Consider the following 20,989-nt stretch of genomic DNA (forward strand, 5'->3'; position numbering starts at 1 on the left):
TATCATACCTTCCGTTAGGTATAGTAAGTATAATTTAATGTATATAATACATTTATTTCAAGGTGACAAAGTCCAGAACACGACATTCCAGTTTTCAGACACACTTAGTTTTATTTAATCTGAGGGGAAAGTTAAAATCCATCAGAAAGTTTGGTAAACTTTCTCTCGGCTGAAACTTTTTAAATGCTACTCCTTAATGATTGCCGTGATGGGTAGACTGACTGTCACCTAGTTTGGATTCTGACTCAGGTCAATTAAAGTGTAAGTTTCGGCATAGATATGCAAGTCAGCAGGAGAGCAGCTGACAAATTCATATTGCCTTTCTCCATTAGGGTTTTTGGGAGCCTTTAGTAATGCTCACAGTCGCTTTCACTTGCTGGTGATGTGGACACTGTGAACGGGACCGGAGCCAAACCACAAATTACTTGTTCTAATCTAGAACTGAAGTGAAGAACAGAGGGCCTATCTCACACTGTGTTTAAAATGTGGCCTAAATATTGCTGCTTTGTCTGAGAACTGCAACTGCTTTGTCTGAGAACTGCAACTCCTAATAAGTTTTACCGTAGAAAGTTCAGAACCCAAAAATAAATAAATAGCTGTAACCACCGACCTGCAGAAAACAAAATGTGACAAAGAAAATATGACTGATGCCTCTATAGGAGAAAACATTAAATTGACTCTGTCATTTGTTATCTTTTATCTTATCTTTTATCTCTTTTGTCTTTTATCTTGTTAACTTACAAGGGTACCAAGGCCTGTACGATATTTATGCTCAGCTCTGAATTCGCTCTTGTTGAATTAGATCCATAATCATAGGGGAGGTGTTGCTAAATACAAAACTATATACATACATACATACATACATATATATATGTAGTATGTATGTATATATATATACCACTACAGGACCAATATGGCAGTGGCTTCCAAAACAAACACTCCACCAAATCAAAGGTATTCTCAGACAAGGGCTCAGACTACAATCAGCCCTTCGCTTACCCGTGAAATTTTAAAAATGAACTCTAGGCAGATATAAAAGACACAAAGAAATGCAGATCTGTATTCATAAATACATAATTAAAGTGTTTCTAAGCCAAAAACAAAAATGAAATATAATAAGGGACCTTATATATAGGGTATCAAGAGCTGTAAAACACTTTCTTGAATTGGTTTAATTTTCATAAGGGAGGTGCTGCTACAGACATGTGCATACATCAATAAAAAGTCAATATGGTAGAAGCTTCTGAAACAAACATTCCATCAAATCAAAAGATATGCTAAGATCAGGGCTGAGACTGAAATGAGTCCTTAGGACACCTATAAAAGCTAAAGGCCGGGCCTTTTTACCTTAATGCAAAAAAATGCTTTAAAGTAAAAAATGCCCAGTACCTTTTTGTGTCCCTTGCCCTGCCCCACACTTACCCTGAAGCTATCCTCTGACCCCCGAACTTCCTGGTTGTGGGGGAGGATACTGAGGCAGACAATCTGTTGAGAGGAGGGGCGCGGCCTGCCGCACGATGTGTGTGCCTATGGACGCACACAGCTACTTGCAGGCATGCCCAGAAACATAAAGGCACAGAAGCCTCCTCAGCAGCCGGCTAGCTGATGGAGGCACCTCGCACAGGGGGTGGGGGAAGAGCGATTCTGGGAACTACTCAAGAACAAGGAATTGAAAATTTAAAAAAAGAACAAGAAAGGAGGATTTTTATAAGTGGGGACCTCCTATTCATAAAAATAATAATGAAAAAAAAACCTGAAGGTTTAATATCACTTGCAGTAAGCTATAAAAGACACAATGAATGCAGCTCTGTATTTATAAATACATTATTAAAATGTTTCTAAACCCAAAAAACAATGTAATATATTATTAGTCCTTAGATAAGATTAGTTTATTTTTTACCCTATTTTTCCCTTTTTTTCCAGGTGACCCCGTACCAAGCTTCCTGTCCTAAAGTTACACTCATTGAACTGTATCTATGGAGAAGCAGTGTTGCCACCCTACACTGCTATCCTGATTTGGACTGCAAACTCTTCCTTCCCTCCTCATCTCCATTACATATTTCTGACAGGATCAACAGGTATTTTCCCCTACTTGCAGATAACGTAATGCAATGCCTCGCACATGTAATGGACTACAATCTCACGTTTAGTTTTCTAATTTGTATTGACGTTATAGTTTATCACAACAGCAAGCTTGGAGCGGTGGCTACTTTATAACACTCACAGGGACCATGGGGAACAAAAGTAGCCCCCTCCGGAAGGAAGGACAGTGTCAGTACCAATTCAGAAATGATTTAAGGATCTGCAGCCGAGTGATACACAAATACGATAAATGTTTCTTAATAGTTAAGGTACTTGAATGCATTTTTAAGATCTAACTCCTGAATTTAGTGTCAGTTTGATCATAGAGTTCTAGCACAAGCATAATGTCTGTGCTCTTGCTGAATAATGAAGTAGATTTCACCCTTTGAAAGAGGTGTGCAGCTCTATGACTTTGTTGATTGATTTGTCGGAAGAAAGGTCACCGGAGGAAAGAGGATCTGCGAGCTGGAACTGAGGATTGCAGAGGTCTTAGGGACGACTTCCTCTTTCATGAGTCATGGTATAGTTAAGTTAGGCAATCTTGGAACTCCGGTTGTGTTGGAACTACAAATCTCATGAGGCATTGCAAGGCTGACAGCCACAGGTAAGACTTCCAGAAGCATGATGGGTTTGAAGTTTTACCACAGCTGGAGTGTTGAGGTTGCCAACCCTTGGTATAGTTAATCCCATTCAACTAGACTTGTTCTGTAATATAGAAGATGTTTTGCCATTTATCCAAGTAGCTTCATCAGTACCCCATCATTGGCACTCAGCCACCTTAATCCAATCCCCATGGAATGTGTCAAGACAGATGTCGATTGTCCAAGAACATGACAGGAATTGTGAAAGTTTGTAAAACCACTATGTTCTACTTGCATAATGAAATCATCATAGTGCCATGAAGTCTGGGACAAGTCTAGTTGAAAGTGACCATCTCATACTTTTGATCCTGATGGTGGTGAGAGCCTGCCAGCATCAAGATCGCTAAAATGCATAGGTATAACACTTACCTGCTTGTATGTCTCATCCCTTTGCCAGTTGGATCCGCAAGATGGCTCTTTATCGCTACCAGAAATACTTGGACAATGTAAATTGTTGACGAGGAGGCGACGTCTTGCTCATCCAGCCCGCAAGGGTGCAACACATGCAAGATGATGAGTGTTTTGTCTCCTTTTTGTGTCCTTCATATTGATGCTGCCGCAGGTGAGAATTTGCCAGCAGGATCGGTCTAACTACTGCTATCCATAATTATATAATAACACAAGTACAGACCTTTAATAAAAGGAAAGATAAATGAATTTACAAGTGAAATGCAATATTCCACTTGATTTTGTAAAATGAAATAGCAGTGTCTCTTTAAATCATCATTTCACATTGGAGAAGGTTTCCTGCGACACAATCACACTGCATAAATAGGAAGGTTTTATTAAGAACGTATTCTCAGTTACCAGAGCACAGGAAACCGGGGTTCTATTGCCTTAACAGAATACTTCCTGCTGATTTCTTACTTTTCCACTTGCCTGTCTCGAGATAAGCCCCGAGTCATTCTAATTTAAACCCTATCATTCCTGACAGAGGAAGTCATGACTAATTAGTATTAACAAGAAATCTTGAATTTTCTGCCCAAACATATTAATTGTAATATGTAATAATTATTTAAGCCTCTCAGAAGAGTCCTTGCTTAAATCCATCTGAGAAACAAAAATGGATGAAATGATATACGTGTGCTGTGCTTTTATGAATAAAATGTGCACAAGGGCTAAGCTATATAAGCAATTTTTTTGTTGTATGTGCATGATCAAATCCACCCAGGATTGATTCTGGAATAGCTGACTACATTGGACAATGTAGTATAGTGATGGTTTGTCGGTTACACAAAATCATTTTCTGCATTCATTTAAAGAAGTATTTCAGGGACATTTTTGTATTAACCCTTGCAGTGGGGCTACACCCGCATTGCAAGGTTTAAGTGCTCTTTTTTTGTCTGGGGAGGAAAATATAGGTATACTCACCTGATGCTCAGACCCAGCTTGGTTTTTGGCTGGTCCGTGGAGCCTCTCTCCCCCTCCGCTGCATCAGTCTAGGGTCCCATAAATCATCACATTGTATACACAGTGTAGAGGACTTGAGGATGCTGAGGGACATAATGTCGCTGCAGTGGAGAAGGAAACAGGCAGGTGTGAACATTGTCACAGCTGACCAGATCTGAGGATAAGGTGAGTGTAACTTTATTATCCTCCCTGGACCAAAGCAACATAACCCTTGCAGTGCTGGGGTAATTAAACTGCATGGACTAATCAAAAATGTCCATGGAGTTCTTTTTTAAAGTAAAAGATGTGTGGTAGCTTGGTGTGAACCCAGTTCTCCAGTTTTCAGGAAACTGTTCCTAACCCCTTCCCAGCCCAATCAGTTGAGGCCAGGATAATCCCCGCCCCACAGCTACATGTTACAAACAGGTGGGGAGTGCCCCTTCTGCACCTGATTAAGCTTAGAAGGAGGTGTGTCAGTCACAGTATTGCATGGGCTTGACCGAACTGGGTTCACACCAAACCCCCCACACATCCTTAGTTGCAACATAGGGACAGCCTAAATGAAGTATTGTGCCTTTGTGTTTTTAATCCTTTATCACTGTATGCATCTTCATTTAAAATACCCTTTTCTCTTAGTGGAAATATGCTTCCTGCACTTCCACTCCAGTGCTATACAATGACTTAGGTATTGGCCACATACCTGCACACAAGCACCCTTAGGCAGATTTCTATTGCTGGTGAAGGTAAGGGTTTACCTTCACCAGAAACTGCTACAACAGGAAAGTGGAGCAATATTATGGAATAGGAGGGTGTTAGCACTTACAGTGACTCAATATCTATTTCTGTGACTTTAAGAGGAGTGTAAAGATGAACTCTGGGTTGAGCAAGTGGTGTCTAAGTACAAGAGATGTGTATTCTTACTTGAATCTTGGTGAGGTTTGTGTATTTCTTCCAAAGGCATCTGGTGCACATAAAGTGGATGTATATCCTTTTTGGCTATCGAAAAATGTATTTAAATAATATACATTTTATTTAATGTAGCAGCACAGTGGCGTAGTGGTTAGCGCTTCTGCCTTGCAGCACTGGGTGTGCCCGATTCAAATCCCGGCCAGGTCACTATCTGCAAGGAGTTTGCATGTTCTCCCTGTGCTTGTGCGAGTTTCCTCCGGGTACTCCGGTTTCCTCACACACACCAAAGACATGCTGGAAGGTAAATTGGCTCCTGTCTAAATTGGCCCTCTATGTATGCATGGTATATAGGGACTGAAGATTGTAAGCTCCATGAGGGCAGGGACTGATGTGAATGTACGCTATGTAAAGTGCTGCTTAAATTGTTGGCGCTATATAAATACCTGTAATAAAATAAATAAATAAAAGTTTTTGTGCCTAAAGTCTATGCAAAAATTAAAACCTGTGAATCAGCTGCCAGTCCCATGTAATCGTAAAATATGTGATGATCCTGATGCACTTCTGATTTTTTTCTTAAAGAAAGCAAAACAACATTCTGGATCATTATCCACTGCCCCACCCAACGTTGGCAGCGTCTGTAAAGCAAATTATCTTGGCTACACATCTTACGCTAATGGTCGGTGTGAATAAGTGCTGTGTAGTCCATCTGTCCTGTCCAGTGAGAGCATGCTAACTGAAAAATCTATATTCCCCGCCCCAAATCCTAAGCCCGACTGCTCATTATACTCAGAGGCATACATTAAGACGTGGATTGGTCTGGTCATAGACAATAATGGTGTTTGCCCATGCACTGAAGGTAAAGACATAGAACAGGCACACTGACTGTAACACCTGTGTCATACACTGAGTACTGGCACCAGAACAGCCAGGAAAAAGTTACACAGATTTCTGCAACTCGATAAGGTACTATACCATTCAATCTAGCAATACTAAACCATTCAAAGATGAACTCCAAGTGAACAGCTAAATACAGATTACATATTTGAGAGCTGATTAACCCACCAAAGGCTTTGTATTCCTGTATTGTTTTCCATTTATTTTCGAAATGTCCTCAGCCATGCTAGACAGCACAGCACAGCCCGCCTGAACACTTGACTTTTCTCTTTTTCTGCAGTTAAGTGATACAACTTTGGTCTTGTCCTGAAATTTAGTTTTTTTTTTTTCAGAATAGTATAATTTTATCACTGAGGAATTAATTTAGCCTTCTGTGACATCTCGTTACATCTTACATTCGGAAACATGCTGTTCCTAAATAGAAACTTTGCTTCATAAAATATTTAGAAATCTTCTTAATGCAAATTTTACAGCGCTAAAGGTAAGAGCTTTAACGATAGGACGTTATGTTTCAGCCTGTCGTATGATATATTCGTACTGTTTTCTACTACCGCTTAATTTTTGCATGATCCTTTGAAATAAACTATAAGCTGCAAATAAAGAAGACAGAGATGGTAGATATTGTTTTATGTATTTAATAGTTAGGGCCCATTTACACTAATGCGTTGTGGTAACACAAGTGTTAACGCACATGGCATGGGTTAAGGTACCATACATTTTGAATGGAACCCCAAAACACTAAGGGCTTGTTCACACGATCTGTAGACCGGTTCTGGATGCATTTTCGCATACGCATTTATACACGTTTTTAGTTCAGTGCATTTTTTGTATTGGTTTTGCTTGGGTTTAAGCATGTTTAAGCATGTTCAGTGAATTTTGGTGCATTTACATGTGTTTTTGCATGTTTAGGTGTGAAAAAAGCATTCTGTTGCACTCTTAAAAAAAAAAAAAAGCTCTGGAACTGAATGCAATGGTGTGAAGTAGCTTCATTTAAAACCATTGGATATACAGTGTATGTGTTTTTGGTGCAGATTTAAAAAAAATGGATATGATGTGAACAAGCCCATAGGGTCCTTTCACACTGGGGTGTAGTGGGGACGCATGTCGAGGTAACGCGTGTTTGTGGGACTTTGTTTGGAGCACCAAAAAGTACATTTGTAAATTTGGTGACATGCGTGCCAAGCTTTTTTCCGGCTCAAACACATGGGAAAAAACGTGTTTGGGGTGCCATTACCTAGTAATGGAAATGCAAATGCGTTCCAGGTTTGGAAATGCACGTCAGAGCGTGCACGTTTTGTTGTGCACGTTTAAGCACCAATGTGAATTAGGCATCAAGCACAAGATAGTATGCTGTGGGTGCATTGGCAGCCCATTTATTTCAATGCAACACAAGTTTATGTGTGAAATAATGCGCATTAATGCACTGCAAAGCAGGAAACTGGCAGGTACAATGATATCAAAGGTCCTTCCTCTTCTGGCTGAACAACTGCGAGTCAATCCTGTGTGATGAAGTCCCTCCAAGCAATGGTTCCATGACAGCCTACACTCACAGAAAGTGGGTTCAATGATGATAACTATCATTGATCCTTGAAGACTCGTGAATTCTAGCGATGGAGAGGAATTATTGTGGGCAACAGCTCCAGATTGAAGGTGAGTATTGCACCAAAAGCTGTTTTTTTATTTATTACTGTTATGCCTTTTTTGTTACTGGAGTTTTGCTTTAAGTACCGAGATGCTGAGTTGAACATTTTTTTCATTAGCAGCTGTCGTTTGCCCCGAGACATACAGCAACTGCAGCACGCTTTCCTCTCTGTGGGCACATTTGCACTGGATGGTGGCCAGATTGAACTTAAAGAAGAACTCCAAGAAAACCAAAAACTTACCCTTGCAGTGGAGCTACCCTCACACTCGCAGGGGCTAAGTGCTCTTTTTGTCAAGGGGTTCAAAATAAAGCTGTTTTACTCACCTCATCCTTGGTCCCACTGTGGTCAACACTTGCCTCTCTCCCCTTCTGCTTTGGCTACGTAGCTGCACAATAAATGATGGTGTCAGTGGTCCTTAGACCGCTGGAGCCCAGGGAAGAACTGGCTGAAATAATTGGTCTAGCAGTGAGCCAGAAGGGCTGAGAATCAGGTGAGTAAAACTGCTTTATTTAAGTCCCCTAGATAAAATGAGCACTTAACTCTTGAATCAGAACCACCCTTGCAGTTCCTCTGGTCTCAGCAGCTCATATCCACACCTTAGCCTCCCTATTCACACATCTAAAGTGCAATAATCATGATGGAACTATTTCATCTAAACTAATTTTGAAGACAGAGTGTCAGCGTTATTATTGGACTTCAACATAAAGACATAATTAATGTATCTAAAAACATCATCTTGGGGTTAATTATTCCTTAACCCATTTTAATTATCATTGGCCTTTGATGCTTTTATGCTTAATATGTAGGTTGCTAACCTCGGAGAATACAAATTTCCTGGTTGTCTCTGACATAAATATTAAGTTGCTAACCCAGAGGAACTAGAGCTAGTGAATGGAGTGGAGGAGACAGAGCTGAGCTCATACAAGCCGATTTTATGTTTTTACAGCGCTGAAAAAAACTCTTTTAAATGTAAGTGTTCTGATTTTTATAAATATACTATCATCTAGCAGTTTTACACTATGTGCCATCTTGGTTTTCTATTTTGAGCGGATAAGTCTGGGCACACACCTTACAACCATCGCAAGACAAAAGTTGTAAGGTACTTAAAAAAACGTACGATCTGCCTATGTTGCATAGGCAGATCGTACTTGCGATGATCTCAAGCCACGCCCCGAGGGGCGGGCTTCCGATGACCGCAATGCCGAACGGGCAGTGTGCGCTTGCGCACACCGGCCCGTAGGACACCAGAGAATTTTGCAGAGCGTTTGAAGACCACTGGGTGGTCAGAATTATCTGGTGAGTGTGCTAGTGTTTGTGCACTTGGAGGTGGATCACTGGTGATTAATTGACGAGGAATTGAAGCACAGAAGTCACAAGTGATTGTGGAACTTTATATACAATGATTATTTGACTCACTGATGTAAAGAAAGTGAACACAAGGATTTCATCACATTTATTTTTAATCATATCAACTTTGGGAATATTTTTATATGGACTATATATAAGTTGGAGTGAACATGTTGTATAATTGTCACCAAGTATATGCACTTAGAGTTGTATAATATTAGAGATAGCGCCGTGTCTTTTGTTTAATATATTGTGGGAGAAGTTTATATAGCTTCTCTCTATCTCTGCAGCTGTCAATAGGGTGTTTTTGAGGAGTTTGGGGCAGAGCACTATAGCGCGGATAATCATTTGTTTTGCTAAGGAGGTCACCAATGCCTAGACAAGTGATCTCTAAGAAAATACAGTAAACCCAAAAGATAAATTGTAAGTTACCGGAACTGAGGGACACTGATGTTACTCAAGCTTTATTATGGTATTGATCCAATTTTCCTGGTAAATTATAGGGCCTTGCTCATTAGAATACATTTTGGCTCTTGAATTTAGTACTAGCTCCAGATATTTATTATTAAACACCATCTGCATAGGGCACAGCCATCCATTCCCCTCCATAATTAACTAGAGTGTACATCTGCATTACATTTTATAGGGATCAATGAATGAGATAGCTGTATGATGACTTATTCAGTTAGTAATGGAGATATCCAACGTGTTCCATCAAAGAGATAATACATATCAATACATATCATACCAGTATATGCTCACACATTAATTACACTTTTCCTTGACAAAGAAACGCCATCTTTGATGATGAGCTATACACTGAGTGCCAGTTTATTATGACCACCTGAAGTTTGTAGGCAAATTAGCTATAATTTCGTGCTGGAGTTGCTAGAGGACCAGACCATTATAAATAGGGAAGAAGGTTGTTTACCACGACAGTAGAAGTGATTTTCTTCTGAAGATATGGGTAAACAACGCGATTTAACAGCCTTTAAACGTGGGATGATTGTTGGCGCGAGCCATGGAGAGAGTATCAGCAAAACAGCAGAATTCGTTAAATGTTCAAGAGGGGCTCATTGTTAAAGTGTTTAAAGACTGGACTGTCAGCCGAAAATCTGGGTCTGAACGTGGGAATTGTGGCCGTCAGCGACTAGTCAATGTTAGGGCAGAGCAGAGAGTGGTAAGACTGGTACAAGACAACAGAAGGGCAACAGTGCAGTGTCAGATTCCTCGCATCACCTTTCAACATCTCGTGGAGTCACGAGGTGGCCCAACGAAGTCATCTCATGGAGTCATCTCATGGCCCAACGAAGTACTGATGGGGTGGTCATAATAATCTGGCCACTCAGTGTAGATACACTGCTGTTCTCTGATACATCTTTTATAGTAATAATATTATCATAGTTTTTTACAAAACACAATAAATCTCACTAAATAGTACAATATAAACGTCTCTCCATCTGTCTGTGTCAATACCCAACACCATATACAACTAAGTTAAACGAAAAGCCTTGTGTCAACAGGCTTTCATGGGCATATACAATGTGCTTTTGACATCAGTTTGTGATGCTTCTGAGATTATTCAGAATTTATTGACAGGGGACTATGACCTGCTTCAGTTGCCTTTACATTCATATAGACTTGTAAGGCGAGAGAAGCAGTTCTGAAGTGAACAAAAGACCACCGACACAGTCCCTAAATCATAAGCATATAAATAAGAAAACTTCCTTTTATTTATATATACAATACCCTTAATGGTTACAGAAAAATCACTTTAAACGTGGTGAAATTCAAATCTGTCTCTGAAGCCTTGGAAACTGGAAGTCATTATTCACAATGGTGATGTTCAAACTGAATTTATCATTCCAATTGGACACATGCTGTTGCATGTCAAAGCACTATTTTTCCGGGGCAGATCTACTTTGATAAGAAAACATGACATTTTTACATAATAATCCACGAGGGTCCCTCAGCTTTGTAAAGAAAGCAAAATGTGTAAAAATAGTAATTGTGTTATGTTCTGGAACAGCCCCTGGCCTCACACACCATGTTGTGAATTGTAGCTCAGTGTACTGTGCATCGCTATGTCATGTTGACAGTGTTCCTGGTTTGCTGGCCATGTGTTGTATGATGTCGGCACTATGCCTTTGATCCAGGTATGACTGCACTGTTTTCTGTGTGGGCAAAGTCTCTGCAGCTTTTAAAGCCAATGGAATTAAAGTGCACATCTGGGCACAATGACCTGTTACATTGACACTTACAGTATAGTGCATAGCAGACACTCGTGCTAACAGTCAGTACCACTATCTTCTGAAGACCCCCAGAGTCTGCTCCCCCTCCTTAACATTGGATAATATGTTCACACATCACCCAAATGTGCCAGAAATGTAAATGCACCCAGGTTTACTTTGAAATGAAGGCAACGCATAAATTCTCTCTCTGCTGTTCTTGAATACACTCCTACAAAGGCAAAACAAGGAATGCCTAGGAGTCGGCAAACTCGGGTCTCCAGCTGTGGTGAAACTACAACTTCCATCATGCTTCTGCCTCTAGAAGTTATGCCTGTGGACTTGCAATGCCTAATGGGATATGTAGTTTAGCCATAGCTGGAGTGCCGAGTTTGCCTACCCCTGGTCTAGACCCCCCACTAGCAACTTTGATATTTCATTATATTAAAGGAGGCATATTTGGAGAGTAAAATAAACTCCAATACTTAGAGATGGCCTGGGACACTGCAGTTGTCACTTGCTGGCTCTATATACCAAGAAGAGTCAGTAACTGCTCCCCGCATGGATTCCCCCCTCCCCTCTGTGGTCCTCCAGTGCTCACTGAAGGGACAGCCAGGTGTACACAGCTGGCTCTGGCTCTAGATCAAGAAGCCAGGTGGACCCAACAATATTGTCGGTATCTTTTCCATCTGCAACGCGGCTCTTTGCGGTCAGCAAATATCAGCCAGAAGCCAGCTAAATGCTGAGTTTGGTTCCTAGGAGCATATTAGAAATGTACTTTTAAGACCCAAAAGAGAAGTAAATTCAAGTTAAGTCTTGGCTTTACTTCTCTTTTAAAGCTCTGTAAGCCCTAACTAAAGGATATTTGGTTTGCAATTGCCGCATGCTTTAAAAAAAAAAAATATCCATTGCACTTCCATTTTCCATTCTTTGCCTGCATCTTTAAATAAAAGTCAGGAGTTCTGTTTCTATTCTCTGCTATGTGACAAACTCATAATTGCTGACACAGATCACAGACATAAAGGGCACATTTAGTAGCCCAGATTGCACAAGTACACTTTCTATTTTTACAGTACTCAGTTGATTTAGATAACAGTACAGTGGGATGTTACATATACCTGAGATAATTGCTACAGACACAAAAGTGTTTATTACAAGAATAGATCTCCCGCTGCGAGGCCAGACCATTCTAACACAAGAGGTGCAAATGAGATGCTAAAAAATGAAGAGTAAAGCTGATTACAGGACCAGTGGGAGTTAACCACCATTTTAGGGCTATCAGCACTCACCCTCATTAACCAATTACTGACTAAGAAGAACAGAAGATACAGTTCAGCAAGAATCACTGTTGGAATGAGGTAAGTTTACAGGATCAACATTAATAGGGATCATTGAACTTCATTAAAAAGTGGTTAGTGTCACAGATCAGCTGCAGAGCATTTGTTTTTTACCTTTTGCTGCTGTAGGTCTGCTGGCACCGTGAGTTCTACAAGCATGTGCTCTGCTCTTGCTGCACTGACTTAGCAGCTAAGAGTGTCGCCCACTTCACCTGATGGTTTATATACCTTCCTTCCTGCTACTTCCTCTCCTGCCTGTCTCCCTATACAAATCCCTCTCAGACCAGCTTCTGGTTGCTTGAGCAACACTTGTTCCTGAGCCCCTTCTGTGCATTTGTTCCTGACTTGATTTCCTATTGAAATATCTCTTGTGTACCGACTCGGCTAGTTCTCCTGATTACGATTGTCTGCTGCCCGTTCTGACCTTTGGCTTGTTATCTGGATCTCCCTTCGCTCTATCTATCCATTGTGTCTTCGGGTACTCTCCACACAAACAGGGTGAACCAGGGGGTCGTAACTTTGGGTCAGCATGCAGCTAATTCCAAACTTCCATGCAGGGGTCCCTGGCGGAACACCGGCTGGTCCTTAGATTTCACACCCTGTGGAATCCCACACCGTGTGCTTGCATGTGGGCTCACATCCCTAGTACCGTGACAGTTTGCAGTAATACATTAGGTTCAAATGCAATCATATCATAGTTTTTTTTTGCCATTTCTGTGTTTTCTCCACAATTCTGTGTTGTCCTTGAGGATTCTTTGGTTATCATTTAATAATGAAAAAAAAAAATCCTACTTACTCCTTGGAACTACATCCCATTAAAGGCCTCAGATTTTTTTATAAGCATAGTGTTAGTTTAATCAGCTTTCAATTAAACACACTCTGTAGTGAGTGACTGTGCAGCTATGAAAGGAGCATTACAATGTATGCTTCTCTGGGGATTATGAAAATCATTTTTGGAAATAACTACTGGTGCTATTTAACTAGGTCAACTAAAAGCATAGGTGTAGTCTTCTTTCTCTGCCAAGCTGGACTTTATAAATTGTCCAACAGTCAAACACAAACAATGCCTCCACATTTCCCAACTGGAAGTCAACAATGGCAGCAAGTAAGGTTTTCAAGACGGGTCTCCCTGCCAGACTGAGTTGTATCTATTGTGAAACAGCCCAACACAATGAATATCTTCAAATTTACAAACTGGAGGCCAGCAATTTTGACTAGTAAGTTTATCAGGAAGTGTCTCCCTGCCAGAATGACATTTATCCATTGTGAAACAGCCCAAAACAAACAAATGATTCCACATGTACAAACTAGAGGCTAGCAATTGTGACTAGTAAGGATTTCAGGAAGTGTCTCCCTGCATTTTGAGACAGCCCAACACAATTGAATTTTTCTACATTTACCAACTAGAGGCAAGTAAGGTTTTCAGGAAGTGTCTCCCTGGCAGACCTGGTTTTAACTATTGTGAGACAGCCCAACACAATGAATGTCTCCACATTTACCAACTGGAGGCTAGTAATGGTCACAAGCGAGGTTTTTATAAGGAGTAGTATTTAAGCAAAGGACCCATACAATCTGCTCCATTCTCTGATGGCTCCATCTTCTGCATACAAGGAACAGCATTATAGTTAGCAATCGATTGTAATTAAATAAAAGAGAAATTTTAGGCAACAAGTGAAATCAATCACTAAACAGCTAATTAGCCAGGAAACAAAGCAGCCAAAATCAAAAATGTCACTCTGTTTTCAATTACGCTAACCTGTCACAAACCTAAATAATTCCAACTCAGCATATCATAAAAAATGGCTTTAGCAGATTACTTTAAGGGAACAACTGCCAACACTCTATATAATAGCTACACAGGTCATAGGGTGTGGAGTCACCACAGTATGAATTACTAATGTCAAGATACCAAAAACCCTGTGCTGGAGGCTGCTATAGTAGTAGTAGTCCCCTATACTGGTTTGGGGGGATTTTAGTCTTTAACTCATTTAAAAATCATATATCAATGCAATCAGTTGATCGGGGGTTATAGAACAGTTGAAGTTATATGCAAATCTCAACATATTCTGCAAAGGTTTAGCTTGTTCCCGATTTTCCCACCTGCATATTGATCCTTGAATGTGCTAGTGGCCTTGGGATATCTGTGAATACATGCAAGTCTGTATTGAATGGTGATTAATGATTCACACTCTGAATGGTCTAAGGTTGTTAGTGGTATACCCCAAGGTTCAGTGTTGGGACCCCTACTGGTTAACCTATTTATAAATTATATAGAGTTTGGCAATAAAAGTACTATTTCTGTGTTTGCAGATGACACCAAGCTATGTAGTCGAATACAGTTGTTACAAGATGTCTCCAGCTTACAAGCAGATCTGAATGTACTCTTTGATTGGCAATTAAGTTTAATGTTGATAAATGTAAAGTTATGCACTTGGGGACTAAAGACATGCATGCTTCATACACTCTAGGGGAAGTACAATTAGGGGGAGTCAATGATCAAGAAGGATCTGGGTGTTCCGGTAGACCATAGACTCAATAACAGCAAGCAATGCCATGCTGCAGTTTCTAAAGCAAGCAAACTACTTTCTTGTATAAAAGGGGTCTAGACTCCAGAGATAGAGACATAATCCTGCCCCTATAGAAAGCATTAGTAAAACCTCATCTGAAATATGCAGTTTTGGGCTCCAGATTACAAAAGGATGTTGTGGCACTGGAGAGAGAGCAGAGAAGGGCAACTAAACTGATAAGAGGCATGGAGGAGCTCAGCCATGAGGACAGATTAGTTGAACTGAATTTGTTCTCACTGGAGAAGAGGCAATCAAGGGGGGATATGAGAACATATAAATACATAAATGGTACCATACATATAGTGAACTTGGTGCAAAATTATTCACTTTAAGGTCACAGCAAAGTACAAGGGGGCACTCTGCGTCTGGGGGAAAAGAGGTTTCACCTTTGCATATTGAAAGGCTTCTTTAGTAAGTAAGCTGTGAAAATGTGGAACAGGCTTCTTCAGGAACTAGTTGTAGTGAGCTCAGCTAACAGTTTTAAAAACAATATGGATGCATTCCTAAATGCACAGAATATTATTGGATATGAACTTCTTATAAGTAAAATAAACACCAGGGAATATCCAATTGCCTTATAGGATCAGGAAATCATGTTTCCTCCGTAAGACAAATTGAACCATGCTTTCCAGGGGTTTTTATGTAATGGCAACCACTCCTCCTTCTATATATCAATAACTGAAATAAGAAATAATTTTAAAAAACAATATGCCTGCCCTCCTCACCCAGCCTTTCAAACATGCTGGTAAAATAAGTTTCAATGCAGCAAATGCAGTTACTGTGCAGTTACTCTTTGAGGTTTAGAGGGGTATTTCTCTATGTTGTTAAGTCGGTACAGTGCTGGTTTCTAATAGGCTAAAGGTGAAAACCAATCAAAAGCCAGAATTGTGCAGTAACACAGCTCCTGTTAGGACCACAACTCTAAAGTAGTGGCCCGAATATATATATATATATACATACATATATATATACATACACACAGTACATATACATATACACATACGCCCACACACACACACTATATATATTGAATTTGAACATGTAGTGGCAAAACATGTATGAGTTGTGCCTTATGGATGAGCTGCTTGTGTTATTTATGTGAAATGCGTATTTATTCCTTGCAGGTTCAGGGATGGTGCAGTTGGAGAATGCCTGGCCAACCCTTGCCTGGGGTACTAGTGATTAGACATTTTGGATAATAATTGTCTCAATAACTACGCTATTACCTTCATTTTTCTACCTACTCTCCTCCTCTAACATAAACCCAGATAGCAAGCAATTGAGCTGCAAGTTTGAAAATGACTTGTTAAATTATTGCTAGACTTGCCAAGCTTCACAATTTTGTTGCGCAATTACAGCAAGTCTGCATTGCAAGTCTCCAGCTCAACGTGCTTTGTAAAAGTGCTATACACTTGCATAGCTCTTGTTAAGAGCCGCAGGACTCTTGCTGTAGACTTGCCAAGCAAATTTGCTACAAATTCAAAAAGTGTCAACTAGAACTCGTGCTGCAAGTATTCTGCAAGTCTACAACTTGCCAGGAATATGTGCGGCAAGTTAACAAGAATTACAATTTAACCCTATCACAAGGTTGTGGCAAGTTATCCTTGCTATCTGGGAACCTGCACTCTTGGATGATTTGAGAATGTATTATATTAAAATAAGTTATTTCAGCATTTGAATCACATCCACACCCTTGACCAATGTCTAATATCTATATTCAGCTTTAGAACTTTAGTTATGCATAACAATATTTCCGCGGAGACTGACACATCGATTGTCCACAGCGTACCCGTCGTAAAAAAAATAAGTATTACATTTATTTCTTAATTTATTTTGGCAGCAGTCTGGGTGTTCTATTATTACATATCACTGCTCGGATTATGTCTATGTCATTAAGTTAGAACAATATCTCCCTCTGCATCACTTAGCAAATGTACTGTACATTGTCGGGCTAGGTGAATACAGAGATTTCATTTACATAAATTAATTATACATTCCTCTCCCAAGTAGCACATATGATACAATGTGAGAGGATATTATACGTCTCAGAGACAGCATTTAAAAAAAAACTTTTTATGACATTTACATCACAAAAGATTTAAACAGGAAATATATTCTAAGAATAGTTCATAATGTGGGGTTTATTATTCTTTAAGGATCACTTGAGCTCTGTATTTACACATCATGCTGCCCTATGCGCGTCTGAATAGCAATTCTCTTTTGTACATGTTCTGCTCCCTGTGTCATGTGATAATATTAGCAAAAGCTAATGACAGAATGCAATATTAGAGGCAGCATGCGGTCTGCGATCTATGCAGAGCTACCTTTCAGCTGGACAGACAGCAAATCATGAAATAGGAGAGATGGTTGCATATCTCCTGTTTAAATAATGCTGGCTGTCATTTAACCTGGAAGACTGATGGCATTTTTTGAGGCAATAGAAGTACTGTGGTGGACACCTCCGGACTGAAGGTAAAGTATTGCAGCAAAAGCTGCTTTTTGAACAAACAAAAGAACAACCGCACCTCCACAGCACAGGGAAGGGATGAGTTGGGTGATTGCCATTGGGAGCACGTCCTCACTACAATATACAAACAGAAAAAAAGCTGGCAGCACATCGGATTCCACAGGGATAGTTTTTGAAAGCTTGTACCACATCGCTGGTTTCCCGCCTAAGGTCTACCCTTTCTAATGCAATTCATCCAATCACAGGCTTATTTGTAAAGATCTCTATGACTAAGCCTGTGATTGGGTGAAACGTGTCAGTGAGGGCAGACCTTTGGGCGGGGACACCAGTGTGGCCAGCTTTTCTTCTGTTTGTATGGGCTCATGTTGTAGTGAGGACGGCAATCACCCAACTCTTTCCTTCCCTGAGCCATGGAAGAGCGGTGCTTCTTTTGTGTGTTAAAAAAGCTGGTTTTGCTGCAATACTTACCCTCAGTCTGGAGGTGTCCACCACAGTACTTCTATTGCCTCAAACAATGCCGTCAGTCTTTCAGGTTTAATGACAGCCAGCATTATTTAATCAGGAGAAATAAAACCATCTCTCCTATCTCATTCATGATTTCCTGTCTGTCCAGAACCCATCATTGTTCTGCTGAAATTCATTGTTTAGCTGACACAGGAAAGGTAATGTGTTGCCATCTTGGTGTTCCTTAGCCATCAGGTCTTTTTAGTTCAGGCAGTCAGCCCTGGAAGACATGCGCAACTCTGCCTACCAGTTGCTCTATGTCCCTGCTCTTGAAACCTCCTGGAATATATTATTATTATACAGGATTTATATAGCGCCAACAATTTGCTCAGCGCTTTACAAAATAGTGGAAACAGTACAGTTACAATACAATTTACAGCACAATACAGTTTCAGAACAACAGTGTTGGGAGGGCCCTGCACGTGAGAGCTTACAATCTAGTAGGACGGGCAAGTGATACAAAAGGTAATCATTGTTTGGATTGAGTTATTGGAGGAAGTAAAAGCCAGTTATGTTGAGTATCTTTTGCAGGGGTCTAGCTATAGTATTGGAGTTAAGGTCCGCTTTAAAGGAGATCTTTCTCAAGATCAAAATGATCCATAAACACATGCAATATTTGCACGTGACCATCTGGTACTTCTTTTTGTTAAAGTGAAGTCTCTCAGTTTATAAAAATTTCCATATACATTATTGTACTGGGTACTAACTATAACCCCATACCTCCAACACCAATGTCTGTGACTGTTTTTGAAAAGTGTTCATTAATTAGTTTTATTGGAAACAATACAAACCACTGTAAATAAAAAGTGTTAATAGTTAAGGTACTTCAATGCATTTTAAAGATTTAACTCCTGAGTTTAATATCATTTTTTTGTTTAGGAGCTTGCAAAGAAAAATTAGATCCCGAAGTCCCTTTATTAAAGTATACTGATCAATCAGTTCTATTGGAACACATGAGTGGCAATTAAAGCAAGCACATGTGCGATATTAGTCGACTGAGCGACTGATTGCAGTATAGTAGGGCATGCTCCAAATCAGTCACATCACAAGCTATTGCTGCAATTTACTACCCTCATTGATTTCAATGGGAGGACGTCCTCCCCGTCTCCCGGCTGAAAATCCAAACTGCGCATGCGCCCGCCCCAAGATGCTTTGCGGCCGCCCGAGCAGTTTCGGATTCTCGGACTGGACCGCGCGGCGGGGTAAGTTTAAACCGCTGTTAAAGCGAGGTTTTTTTTGTATTTTTTTGCCTATATCTATTGCTTGCTAGCCATATACATTGAGTGGACAGATTATTATGACCACCTGACGTTTGTAGGCAAATTAGCTATAATTTCGCGCTGAAGTTGCTAGAGAGCAAGACAATTATAAATAGGGAAGTAGGTTGTTTACCACGACAACCACTTCCCAGTGTCTATCGATTTCTAATGTTCTAACGATTTCAAATCAAATATATATATTTTCATCCATAGCAAAACCATATATAACCCAAAAAAACAATAGCTGTGTGCCACTATAAACCAGAATACAATACAGCAGGATATAAGATGCATGAACCTTGAACTTTTGCATATTTTCTGGGGAAAAATGCTTTGTAAATGTTGTTTTTGCCTGAGGGTGTGAGCCCAACCAAGTTGTACTGCTTACTTTACTGCAGGTCGGAGACCTGGCAGTGGTGTTCGGCAGGAGTGCCAGGACCACAAGGCTTCAAAGAATTCCACATCTTTTGGCAGGAGAAACATCTCACCAATACATATTTCAACTTCCTATTAAGTTTCTAGCCTGGAGCTCGGTTTTACCTTTCTGCAGTCAGTGGCTTGTAAGCAGACCCATCTCCAATCCCATTCCTGATAGCATCATGATGCTTTCATCACTGTATAATCTTTATACTTTACAGCAATTATTCTCCTGAAAAAAAACCAAAGAAATGAATTCATGCATAAACCCTGAAAGGCTGCCAAATAAACGCTATTAATATAAACGGCACAATTAAATGTTCATTTTAAATCTGCGCACACCAGCACGGGTAGATGACAATGTTCCAATCAATATATGCAGCAATACTACATATTGCTAATGAAATGACAGCTTTTCCAATTAAAGTCTATAAGCCATTTCATGAACATGAAAGGTCATTAAGTCCAAAGTGACTGTCTTGTTTTCTTGGCCTATTTTTCTTTAGAGCAGAGCTATTTTTCATCTTTAATAATGCAATTTTTCCCATTAAAAATATAAGTAGATTTGCTCAATATCACACAGAGGACGGTTTTCATTAAAGATTAATGGCCAGACTGCCACCCTTGGAAGCAGTGACTGGAAAATTTTTCCACTGACACAATTTCTGCTGGACTTGTTGCGTGAAACATTGAAACCCCAAGACGGAATTGAGACACAGACTGGGACAAAATGACCGAACAGTGCACATTTTTTATGCGGGACGCTGAAGAGGTTAAAAAAACTTCTGTAGGGAGAAGATAAAGTTTCAGCTAGAATTTTATTTATTTAAAGTTTTTATTTTTCTATATCTATTGCAGTTTACCAAATCTTAGATGTAGAGGTTGCATTTTTTCCCCTTATTTTCACCTGTTAATCCGGCCAGTAAGTCTGTTATCTTTCAACTTCCTTTAAGCCCTCATTCACACTAGAAACGGCCGTCACGCCGCCCTACACGTCTGTGCGGGTGTGCGTACGCCGACAGGATGTGCAGATGTTGGCTGCACATTATTTCTTTGGACTGGCTTCCTGATATTGACATCCTTGGACCATGCCTACACAATGTGTTGACACTGCTGCTTGTAGTCTTCACCATGGGCATATGTGATCGTGTATCAAAGCAGGAGCAGAAGTGCCAGAAGGAAAACCTTCACTGCGGGGTCACTAGGTACTATTTCAATGAAAGCCACACATGTAAAAAGATTGAAAAAAGCTTTTAAAATTGCATTAAAATGTTATAGCGGATATTAAATTTTAGCATTTGGGCT

The 20,989-nt window shown here is 40.1% G+C and overlaps 1 long non-coding RNA gene across 1 annotated transcript in view; it reads right to left on the minus strand.

Annotated features, from left to right (window-relative positions):
* LOC108784203 overlaps positions 1–19,912 on the minus strand; it is a 101,362-nt gene extending 81,450 nt beyond the window's left edge. The window contains exon 1 of the long non-coding RNA XR_001941054.1: positions 19,808–19,912. This is a non-coding gene — a long non-coding RNA (uncharacterized LOC108784203). The remainder of the gene's footprint in view (positions 1–19,807) is intronic.
* Between the last annotated feature and the right edge of the window lie 1,077 nt (positions 19,913–20,989).

This window comes from Nanorana parkeri, unplaced genomic scaffold, assembly GCF_000935625.1.
Source record: "Nanorana parkeri isolate BGI_ZX_2015 unplaced genomic scaffold, ASM93562v1 scaffold102, whole genome shotgun sequence".
NCBI classification, from domain to species: domain Eukaryota; kingdom Metazoa; phylum Chordata; class Amphibia; order Anura; family Dicroglossidae; genus Nanorana; species Nanorana parkeri.